The sequence below is a fragment of the Scyliorhinus canicula genome, chromosome 17 (genome assembly GCF_902713615.1).
Source record: "Scyliorhinus canicula chromosome 17, sScyCan1.1, whole genome shotgun sequence".
Taxonomy (NCBI): domain Eukaryota; kingdom Metazoa; phylum Chordata; class Chondrichthyes; order Carcharhiniformes; family Scyliorhinidae; genus Scyliorhinus; species Scyliorhinus canicula.
The window spans coordinates 11,885,629-11,896,471 of record NC_052162.1 but is presented as its reverse complement, the minus strand read 5'-3'; positions in this window follow the sequence as shown (position 1 = coordinate 11,896,471).

Genomic DNA, 10,843 nt, shown 5'->3' with positions numbered 1-10,843 from the left:
TAAACACATGGGAGAGAAAGGAAAGCTATATTGCTGGGGTTGGATGAAGACGAATGGGAGAAAGCTCTTGTTTAGACCTGTTGGGGCCAAATGACCTGTTCCTGTGAACTCCATGCAACTTCAATGCATTTTGTTACAACTAACATCGTGAGAAAAGGCTCCTTCTTTCACTAGGTTGCCAGGGGAACAGGCATTCACTGGGTCCCTAGAGCCCAGACAATGGGTGGAATTTTGCATTCTCTGCACAGAGTGCTGGCCGAGGCCGGAACGCGAGTATGGAGCTCACAGGCTGCACAGCCAGATTGCCTCACCAGAGAATCCAGCACTCTGTACAGAACAAACCTGGTGGCGTGGCCCATGCATTCACGTTGGCAGGGCCAGAAGAAAACAGCAGCCAGGAATCCCGAGATCGGGGTGCCCTCTGGTTGGCAGGGATGTGGCATGGCGACTGTGTGCTGGATGAAGCGTGTTCAGGGGTGAGAGCCAGAGGGATGTTTCATTCTTTAACCTTTATTTTTAAACATTGCAAATGGAAACCTGAGGCAGGACCCGTGGCGATTTATGCATCCGGGGGCGGTATGGAGACATTGTTTTTATCCCCGGTGCACTAGGTGCACTACTCGAGGATAGATTACTTTGTTATGGGTCGGACTCTTCTCTCCGGGGTGAGGAAGCCGGGATATCCGGCTGTGGTTATATCTGACGATACTCCACATATGGTAAACCTAGTGTTGGTGGCGGGCTGGATGCAATGCATGGGATGGAAGTTGGATGGGCTTTTGTCTGATATGGGGTTTTACAGGAGGGTTTTGAGAGCCATAGTTCAATGAGAATGGGATGGTCTCGCTCTCTATTCTGTGGGAGGTGTTGAAGGCGGTGATTAGAGGGGAGATCATATCATATCAGGCACACATGGACGGGGAGACTAGGAAGGAACGCCAGAGGTTAGTCGATAGATCTTGGAAGTGGACCGTAGATGCGCGAGTGATCCAACTCCGGAATATTTGGCATGCAGGAAAAAGCTGCAAAAGCAAATGTCTACAGATAGGGAAGTGTGCCAGCTGAGGCATTTGGGGGGGGTGGCATTTGGGTCTGGGGAGAAGGCCATTAACCTCCTAGCTCACCAGCTAAGGCAGCAGGTGGCTTCCAGGGAGGTCATCCCGGTTAGGGTTTCGGGAGGGGTAGGCTGGTTTCCGCTCCGGGTAAGGTGGACGGGGCATTTTGAGCCTGTTACGAGAGACTGTATAGGTCGGAGCAGCCAGAGAACAAGTCGTTATTGGCAGAATATTTAAGAAGGCCTGGAGTTCCCCAAGGTGCTTGAAGGGCTGGAAGCACTGTTAAGTCTGAAGGAGGTTCGAACAGCATTGGGACAGATGGAGATGGGGAAGGCAATGGGACCAGATGGATTCCTGGTGGAATTTTATCAGTGGTTTGCTGACCAGCTGTTCCCATTGTTGATGAGGATGTTTAATGACTGTCTGGCACAGGGTTCCCTCCCTGAGACGCTTGGGCGAGCATCCATCTCCCTTCTCCTGAAAAAGGATAAGGAGCCAACGGAATGCAGGTCATACTGCCCGATTCCATTGCTTAATGTTGACACAACGCTATTGGCTAAAGTTCGAGAACTGAAGTTGGAACCCTGTCTCCTGGAGGAAGTTAGGAATGACCAGACAGGATTTGTAAAGGGCCGAAAATTGTCATCCAATGTGAGGCGACTGCTGGATGTGGTTCTCGCCCCAGCGGCCGGGCTGGAATCCAAGATAATTGTGTCTTTAGATACAGAAAAAACATTTGATCGGGTCGAGTGGAGGTACCTCTTTGCGGTTTTGGAGAGGTTTGGGCTTGACCCTGGGCTTCTGTCATTTGGGTGCGTTTCTTGTATGACACTCATTCCACCAGTGTTTGTGCCAACACCGTGAGTTTGGGGTCTTTACAGTTGCACAGGGAGATGGGACAGGGGGGCCTATTTCTCCCCCTCTGTTTGCTTTAGAGGTTGAGCAACTGGCCATTGTCCTGAGGGCCTCAAGCAAGTGAAGTGTTCAGGGTGGTGTGGAACATAGCGACCCCCGTATGCCAGATGATATTTTCTTATACGGGAAGGATCCGGGGCCAGCTAATGGTGACATAATGAGTAGACTGAAGAGCTTTGACTCCTTCTCTAGTTACAAGTTAAATTTAGACAAGAGCGCGTATTTGTTGGTCAACACTCAGGGGAAGGGAGCCAGTCTGGGGGCATTGCCTTTCCGCCTGGCCAGAACAAGCTTTGGCATCGGGGAGTCCAGGTGGCTTGGGATTGGGCGCGGCTCCAATAATTGAATTATTGATGCACAATCAATTGCACAAAGACGAGAGTTGAATACAACTGAGGCTCTAAGACAGGGGTGGGCAAACTACGGCCCGCGGGCCGCATGCGGCCCGCCAAAGGTCTTTATGCGACCCACCAAGATCAAGTCCTCAAAAAGAAAAAAAAATTTAAAAACAAATTTTTTAAAATTTCTTTTTAAATTTTTTTTTAATATAAGGTTAATGGGGGGGGGGGGGGGGGCTGTTGGGTTACTGGTATAGGGTGGATACGTTGACTTGAGTAGGGTGATCATTGCTCGGCACAACATCGAGGGCCGAAGGGCCTGTTCTGTGCTGTACTGTTCTATGTTCTATATGAGGCGCCCAGAATCATAACCAGGTGAAGCGCCATTTTTGAAAAGTAGAGAAAAAGAGGGCTAAAGGCAGGATGCCGCCGGGAGAAGCGCTGAGGTATATGCCGCACGCTAATTGGTTACAACCGGGACTATTAATTAATATACTATGCGGCCCTTTAAAATTGTGAATCTCTGAATGTGGCCCTTGCACGGAAAAGTTTGCCCACCCCTGCTCTAAGATGTGTGGCCTCCTACAGCAGCTGGCGAAATGGCTGCAGCATGGAGGACACACACATTTATACTCTGCCTACCTGGAGCCAGCAGGTAGGGACTATTGACGTACCTGTAGTACAGGTCCTACCATACATCACCTAATATAGGTGCAACAATGGTTTACCACATTCACCCCCTGATAAAATTGAGTCTGGCGGGGGTGGTGGAGAACTATATACAACAAATGAGTTATACATTTACAATATTGGAGAGAAAAAAAATGTCTTTTGAAGTCCAGTGGACCAGTTAGAGGTTTAACCGGTCCAGGGCCTTGATGTGCCGCTGGGAGCGACGCAGTGGTGGCAGCGATGTCGATGCTAGTCTGATCTTCAGTGATTCCGGGAGCGTGCTGAAATCCTCTTCATCCTCGGGCGTGAGGAGAGGGAGGACGGAAGGTCCTGGCGGGGTTTCTGCTGGAAGTGCCAGGGGAGGGGAGGGTGGCACCAGGCCGGAGGGGTGTGTGTGTGTGGAACCTGCTGGTGCAAGGTCCCTGAGGGAGACAGTATCCTGGCGGCTGTTTGGGTATGCCACGTAGGCATACTGGGGGTTTACATGGAACAATTGCACCCTCTTCACCAACAGGTCCGCCTTGTGGAGTCGGACGTGGCTACGGAGCAGGACGGGTCCTGGAGCTGCGAGCCAAGTTGGGAGCGATACCCCGGATGTGGACCTCCTGGGGAAGGTAAAAAGACGTTCATGGGGTGTGTTGTTAGTGGTGGTGCACAGTAGTGACTGAATGGAGTGTAGTGCATCAGGGAGGACCTCCTGCCAGCGGGAGGCCAGAGGGTTCCTGGACCGTAGGGCCAGTTGGACGGCCCTCCATACTGCCCCATCCTCCCCGTCTACCTGCCCGTTTCCCCGGGGGTTGTAGCTGGTCGTCCTGCAGGAGGCGATACCCCTGCTGAGCAGGAACTGACGCAGCTCATCACTCATGAATGAGGAACCCCTGTCACTGTGGATGTAGGCGGGGAAGCCGAACAGAGCGAAGATTGTGTTGAGGGCTTTGATGATGGTGGCAGACGTCATGTCGGGGCATGGGATGGCGAAGGGGAATCTGGAGTATTCATCGACCACACTGAGAAAATACGTGTTACGGTCGGTGGAGGGGAGGGGCCCTTTGAAATCCACGCTGAGGCGTTCAATGGGGCGGGAGGCCTTCACCAGGCGTGCACGGTCCGGCCGGTAGAATTGCGGCTTGCACTCCGCATAGACCTGGCAGTCCCTGGTGACTGTCTGTACTTTCTCGACGGAGTAGGGCAGATTGCAGGCCTTTATAAAATGGTACAACCGTGTGACTCCCGGGTGACAAAGGTTGTCGTGCAGGGCCCAGAGTCGGTCTATTGTGCGCTGGCACATGTACCTCGGGATAGGGCGTCTGGGGGCTCGTTGAGCTTACCGGGGTGATACAAAATCTCGTAATTGTAGGTGGAGAGCCCAATTCGCCACATCAAGATCTTATCATTCTTGATCTTGCCCCGCTGTGTGTTATTGAACATGATGGTTACCGACTGTTGGTCAGTGAGGAGAGTGAATCTCCTGCCGGCCAGGTAATGCCTCCAATGCCGCACAGCTTCAACGATTGCCTGGGCCTCTTTTTCGACGGAGGAGTGCCGGATTTCTGAGGCATGAAGGGTGCAGGAAAAGAATGCCACGGGTCTGCCTGCCTGATTGAGGGTGGCGGCTAGGGCGACGTCTGATGCGTCGCTCTCTACTTGAAAAGGCAGTGTCTCGTCTACTGTGTGCATCCCGGCCTTGGCGATATCGGCTCTGATACGGGTGAAGGCCTGTTGTGCCTCAGCCGTCAGGGGAAAATGGATGGTCTGTATGAGTGGGCGGGTCTTGTCCGCATAGTTTGGGACCCACTGGGCGTAGTATGAAAAGAACCCCAAGCAGCGTTTGAAGGCCTTGGGGCAGTGGGGGAGGGGGAGCTCCATTAGGGGGTGCATGCAGTTGGGATCGGGCCCCAGAACTCTGTTCTGGACCACATAGCCGAGGATGGTTAAGTGGGTCGTGCTAAACATGCACTTCTCCTTGTTGTAGGTGAGGTTTAGGAGAGTGGCGGTGTGGAGAAATTTGGCAAGGTTGGCATTGTGGTCCTGCTGATCATGGCCGCAGATGGTGACGTTGTCTAGGTACGGGAAGGTGGCCGCAAACCATACCGGTCGACCATTCGGTCCATCTCCCTTTGGAAGACCGAGACCCAGTTGGTGACGCCAAAAAGAACCCTGAGGAAGTGATAGAGGTGACCGTCTGCCTCGAAGGCAGTGTATGGATGGTCCGATTTACGAATGGGGAGCTGATGGTAGGCGGTGGATTTGAGGTCTACCGTTGAGAAGACCCGGTACTGCGCAATCTAATTGACCATATCAGATGTGCGTGGGAGGGGGTACGCGTCGAGCTGCGTTTACCGATTGATTGTCTGGCTGTAGTCCATGACCATTCTGTGTTTCTCCCCAGTTTTCACCACTACCACTTGGGCTCTCCAGGGGAGTTGCTGGCCTCGATGATGCCTTCCCGAAGCAGCCGCTGGACCTCGGACCTGATGAAGGTCCTATCCTGGGTGCTGTACTGTCTGCTCCTGGTGGCGACGGGTTTGCAATCCAGGGTTAGATTTGCGAAGAGGGAAGGCGGATCGACCTTTAGGGTCGCGAGGCCGCACACTGTAAGGGGCGGTAGGGGCCCGCCGAATTTCAGGGCGTCGTAAACCACTGTTGCACCTATATTAGGTGATGTAGGGTAGGACCTGTACAACAGGTACGTCGGTAGTCCCTGGAGTATAAATGGGTGTGTCCTCCATGCTGCAGCCATTTCGCCAGCTGCTGTCACATCTTAGAGCAATAAAGCCTCAGTTGTATTCAACTCTCGTCTTTGTGCAATTGATCATGCATCACAGGGTTAGGTTCTGGAGGTTGCACTGGAAGTCCAGACCGAGTAGTAGGGCAGCGCAGAGGCTAGGGAGGATGTAGAGGCTGAAGCCGCTGAATTCAACGCCCTGGACCGTGAGTGTGACCGTACAGTACCCCCGATCACCACGGAATGGGATCCGGAGGCCTGGGAGATTCTTTTGTTGGCGGGGTGTACTGCGAGGGAGCAGCCCCTTACCCTATCCGGGTGGATGAAGCTTTCAGTGCTCCTGGAGTCCAGCAGGCAAGAGATCACATGTCCGTTGATTTTCACGCTGGTCGATGCGGTGGCCAGGTTGTGCAGACGAGACTGGTCGATGGTCACTGAGGCGAGTCGTGGTTGGTCGTCGCTGGTGTCGGATGATGGGGAGCCCGGGGGGCACAGGTCCTGGAATGCTGGCGGTGCACATGTGCCGTGGGGGAGACAAGATGGCGGCGCCTGAAGATCTTGAGGAGAACAAGATGACGGCGCCCATGGGCCACACGTGTTGCGCGGAGGGGAAGATGGCGGCGCCCACTGGCTGTGCTTGGTCTGAGGGGGAGAAGATGGCGGCGCCCACTGGCCGACCGTAGTCCGGGGAGGTGAAGATGGCAGCGCCCATTGTCCGTAAACGAGGGGGTGGGCGGTGATAGTGGTGACTGCACAGGTCTGGCACACCGCGGCGAAGTGCCCCTTCTTACCGCAAGCCTTACAAAGGGCAGCGCGGGCCAGGCAACATTGGCGGGGGTGTTTCTGCTGGCCGCAAAAGTAACATCGGGGACCCCCGGGGTTCGCTGGCTGACGCGTGGCGCAGGCGTATTGGCTGAGTAAGGCCCCCGCTGGGGCGGCCGTCTGTGGGGTCCACGATGCATAGGAGGGGTGGGATGCGCAGCTGGGGGTGTAGGACTGAATGTTACGCGAGGCGACCATCATAGAGAGCGCTAGCTTCTTTGTCTCTGCGAGATCGAGTGTGGCCCCTTCTAACAGTCGCTGGCGTATGTGGTCCGACCCAATCCCGTAACAAAAGCGTCCCGTAATGGCCTGACAGTCACAGTCCCGGACAAGTGGGATTAGGGCCTGCCAGAAGTCTTCTATGGACTCACCAGGGAGTTGAGAGCGAGTGGCGAGTACGTGCCTGGCGAAGAGCGTGTTCGTCTTCTGAGCGTAGTTTTCTTTGAGAAGCGTCATGGCTTCGGCGCAGTTTGGTGTGTCCTGGGTCAGCAGAAAGACGTTGGAGCTCAACCTTGAGTACATTATCTGTATTTTCTGAGCCTCCGAGACAGGGCTTGGCGACGAGTTGATGTACGCCTCGAAACAAGCTAGCCAGTGCTGAAAGTCCCTTTTGGCGTCGCTTGATTGCGGATCCAGCTGCAGGCGATCCGGCTTGATACGGAGGTCCATCTTTAGAAAATCTTAGAGCAATAAATTGATACACGATCAATTGCACAAAGACGAGAGTTGGATACAACTGAGGCTTTATTGCTCTAAGATGTGTGGCCTCCCACAGCAGCTGGTGAAATGGTGAAAAGCAGCATGTAGGACACATGCATTTATACTCCGCCTACTCGGTGGAGCCAGCAGGCAGGGACTACCGACGTACCTGAAATGAAAAATGAAAATCGCTTATTGTCACAAGTAGGCTTCAATGAAGTTACTGTGAAAAGCCCCTAGTCGCCACATTCCGGCGCCTGTACGGGGAGGCTGGTACGGGAAGTGCTGCTGGCCTGCCATGGTCTGCTTTAAAAGCCAACGATTTAGACCAGTGTGCTAAACCAGCCCCTAAACCTCTAAACCTGTAGTACAGGTCCTACCATACATCACCTAATATAGGTGCAACAGTGGTTTACCGGCCTAATCGGTCGGGTCAAAGCTAACCTGGAAAAGTGGGTCAGCCTCCCATCGTCCTTGGCAGGCTGGGTTCAATCAATCAAGATGAACATTTTGCCAAGGTTCCTGTTCCTATGTCAGTGTCTCCTGGTATTTACCCAAGTCATTTTTTTGGGGGGTGGGGCGTTGAGTGGCCGATATCATGCTTCATATGGGTGGGAAAATCTCAGAGGATTCGGAGGGGCACCCTGCAGAGGGATAGACAGTCGGGGGTGGCTTGCGCTGCAAAATGTGATATTTTATTTCTGGGCCACTAATGGGAAGATTGTGTTGGGGTGGTATGAGGACCCGGAGTCCACCTTGGTACCAATGGTGTCTGTGTTGTGTGGAGGGTCCAGTCTGGGGGCACTGGGCACTGGTGATGGCCTCTCTTCCATTTGCTCCGGCACAATACTCGTCAAACCAGTAGTTGTCTCTGCTTTCAAAATATGGAACCCACTCGGTCAACATTTCAAACTGGAGGTTGCACCGTGGCGCAGTGGTTAGCACTGCTGCCTCATGATGCCGAGGACCTGGGTTCAATTCCAGCCTCGGGTGACTGTCTGTGTGGAGTTTGAAATACCCCTGCTGACTTGGCTGAGGAGACAGTAGAGTTATATTGTGGGGAAGAGGGAACCAACAGGGGAAATATTGATCAAAGGCAAGTGTAAATGGTTGATATCAGATTAGAATCATAGAATTTACAGTGCAGAAGGAAGCCATTTGGCCCATTGAATCTGCACCAGCTCTTGGAAAGAGCACCCTACTTAAGCCCACGCCTCCACACTATTCCTGCAACCCAGTAACCCCACCTCACCTTTTTTGGACACTAAGGGCAATTTATCATGGCCAATCCACCCAACCTGCACATCTTTGGACTGTGGGAGGAAACCAGAGCACCCGGAGGAAACCCACGCAGACACGGGGAGAATGTGCAGACTCCGCACAGACAGTGACCCAAGACTGGGCTGTGAAGCAACTGTGATAACCACTGTGCTACGGTGCTACCCTAATTATGAAGCTGCTATCATTTTTCATTCTATTAAAGTCACGGAAAGAAGGAGGGGCATAATGGCCAGTTGATCACCCATCACCTGTTTTAGACCAGAGGCCAATGTTAGGGTGGCACGTTGGCACAGTGGTTAACACTGCTGCCTCACATCTCCAGGGATCCGGGTTCAATTCTGGCCTCGGGTGACTGTGTGGAATTTGCACTTTCTCCCCGTCTGCGTGGGTTTCCTCCGGGTGCGCCGATTTCCTCCCACAGTCCAAAGATGTGCAGGTTAGGCGGATTGGCCATGATAAATTTCCTGTTAGTGTTCAAAAGGTTAGGTTGGGTTATTGGGTTACGGGGATAGGATGGAGGTGTGGGGTTTAAGTAGGGTGCTTTTTCCAAGGGCTAGTGCAGAGCCGATGGGCCAAATGGCCTCCTTCTGCACTGTAAATTCTATGATTCTATGATTCTATAATGACCTCCAATGCGTTTAGCTGAGGAAGGAGCCCTTTGACAGAGCAAGAGGGAGTGAGAGAGCAAGATGAGGTGAGGATTGATAAACACCCCATTTTACTGGAGGAAGGCGAACTGCTTCAGCTGGGACTGGGAGAGACAGTTGCTAGTTTCGGTTTTGCAATTGAAACCACTGGATCCTCTGACTCACCTTGAGCAATGCCACAGGAGATCGACAGGTATTGATAACATGCTCATTTAATATGTGGTGGCATTGTTAACTGTGAGGAATTTCTTTCCCAGCCTGAAGTACTATTCCTGCACTGCCAATGGTGTTTTCCCATGAAAATTCCCAGAGATACTCTTGTTGCATTGTTCCTTGGCAAATCATTTCATTCCAGATTGCTCCTTCAGTGCCAAATGGATAGATAAAATGCAACTATGACCATCACCGCGATGAACATACCTCGATCTGCACCCGCCTAAACAAATTCCTATCTTAAAAAATAAAATGATAGGATAGTGTAACCTTACATCTCACTCTCGTTACAATAATAATAATCTTTATTAGCGTCACAAGTAGGCTTATATTAACACTGCAATAAAGTTACTGTGAAAATCCCCTAGTTGCCACATTCCGGCACCTGTTCGGGTACACTGAGGGAGAAATCAGAATGTCCAAATTACCTAACAGCACGCCTTTTGGGAGTTGTGGGAGGAAACCAGAGCACCCGGAGGAAACCCATGCAGACACGGGGAGAACGTGCAGACTCCGCACAGACAGCGACCCAAGCCGGGAATCGAACCTGGGACCCTGGCGCTGTGAAGCAACAGTGCTCCCCACTGTGCTACTGTGCCGCCCAATGACCGTACCCAACTCCTGTGACGAAACTGGCCTGGAACATGGAGCTGACATGAGTACCCACCGACTGTTATGGTTTCCACTATCCAGCAGGTGCTGCTCAGAATCCTTCATGCAGTCGCTCAATGCACCAAAATGTCAGAACTGTCAGCGGTGTAGCTGAGGGCATTGGAAATCACAAATCCTCACTTCTCATTTAGCATTTTTGCGGAACGCAATCTGTCACATTACAGCCAACTGCAGGGCCAGACTGCCGACAGTGCCAATCACCCTGGCAGCCTGCAGAGAGAGAGAGAGAGAGAGTGGGGCTGACAGACACCTTTCATTAGCAATTAATTGCTCAGAGGCAACTCGCACTTTCGTGGGAATGGGAGGCACAAAAACTAAGATAAAAATTAAACCAGAGCAGTAAAAACGTAAATCCATTAGAAAGTGCTAAATGAGGATCATAATGAAGGACACTGAAATCTGCCAGGTAGTTTAATCACTCTCTGATTCGAGCAGCTTCACAATTCTATACTCTTTCTGAAAGTAATTAAGCAAGTGACAATGAGGATGTTATTCCCAGACACAGTAATGAGATGCTGTGCGCGCACAAATCCCACCAGAAGGGATTTCTTATTAAATATTTATTGTGTGTGCAGATCCATTGCTCGTTCCACAAAGCAAAAAGGCTTTTTCGGTGAATACTCGTCTGCTGCTTTACACTACCTGAGCAATCCTTCTAGAAATCAATATTTCATTGTAATGAAATGAAAATCGCTTATTGTCACGAGTAGGCTTCAATGAAGTTACTGTGAAAAGCCCCTAATTGTTCTCAACTAGAAGAAAAACAGCACTTGGCGTGACACCTGCTGAACTTCAAAGCATGCC